General features: G+C 50.4%; 1 pseudogene; it reads left to right on the top strand.

Moving 5' to 3' along the window:
• The window catches only part of LOC106324170, a 9,709-nt pseudogene that overhangs the window by 2,713 nt on the left and 5,950 nt on the right, over positions 1-1,046 (top strand).

Genomic DNA, 1,046 nt, shown 5'->3' with positions numbered 1-1,046 from the left:
CGAGGAATCGAGGCTAACCCCAAGCAGATCTCGGCGATCCTCGACCTTCCAAGCCCAAAGAATAGCCGCGAAGTACAACGACTAACCGGAAGCATAGCAGCTCTCAACAGGTTCATCTTGCGATCAACTTATAAGTGTCTTCCCTTCTACGAGCTACTAAGGGGCAATAAGAGGTTCGTCTGGGACGAAAAGTGCGAGGAGGTGTTCAATCAACTTAAGCACTACCTCACCAGTACTATCAAAGCCAGAAGCCGGCGACACATTGTCTCTCTACATAGCAGTCACATCCTCCGCCGTCAGCAGCGTGCTCATTCGAGAAGATCGGGGAGAATAGAAACCAATCTTTTACACAAGTAAAAGAATGACCGAGCCGGAGACGAGATACCCAACACTCGAAAAGATGGCCTTAGCTGTCGTCACCTCGGCCAGGAAACTGCGACCCTACTTTCAGTCGCACACGATTGAAGTACTGTCTAACCAACCACTCTGAACGGTTATGCAGAATACTAACCAGTCAGAACGGTTGACTAAATGGGCGATGGAGCTGAGCGAACATGACATCGTGTACAAGAATCACACAGCAGCAAAGTCACAGGTACTTGCCGAATTCTTGATCGAGTTAACACCAGAACTGGAGCAAGACCTCATCCTACCAAGTTTAAACTGGATCTTACACGTCGACGGTTCATCTACGAGTAAAGGGTCGGGGGCAGGAATGCAACTGCAATCACCAACAGGAGAACTCATCCGGCAGTCATTCAGTTTTGGTTTTTCGGCGTCAAACAACGAAGCTGAGTACGAGTCTCTCATCGCAGGGCTCCGTCTCGTCAAGGCAGTGAAGGCCAAAAGAATCAGCGCTTACTGCGACTTTCAACTTGTCGTAAGCCAGTGCCTCGGCGATTACGACGTCCGCAACGAATGGATGGACGCCTACCTCAAACTCGTCCAAGACCTCACGCGAGACTTCGAGTTCTTCGAACTCACGAAGGTTCCTCGCGGAGAAAATGTATGTGCCGACGCCCTCGCTGCTCTAGGAAGCAAGCTAC

Source organism: Brassica oleracea, chromosome C2, assembly GCF_000695525.1.
Source record: "Brassica oleracea var. oleracea cultivar TO1000 chromosome C2, BOL, whole genome shotgun sequence".
NCBI classification, from domain to species: Eukaryota; Viridiplantae; Streptophyta; class Magnoliopsida; order Brassicales; family Brassicaceae; genus Brassica; species Brassica oleracea.
Note: the sequence above shows the minus strand (reverse complement) of the source record. Positions and strands in the feature narration are given on the sequence as shown.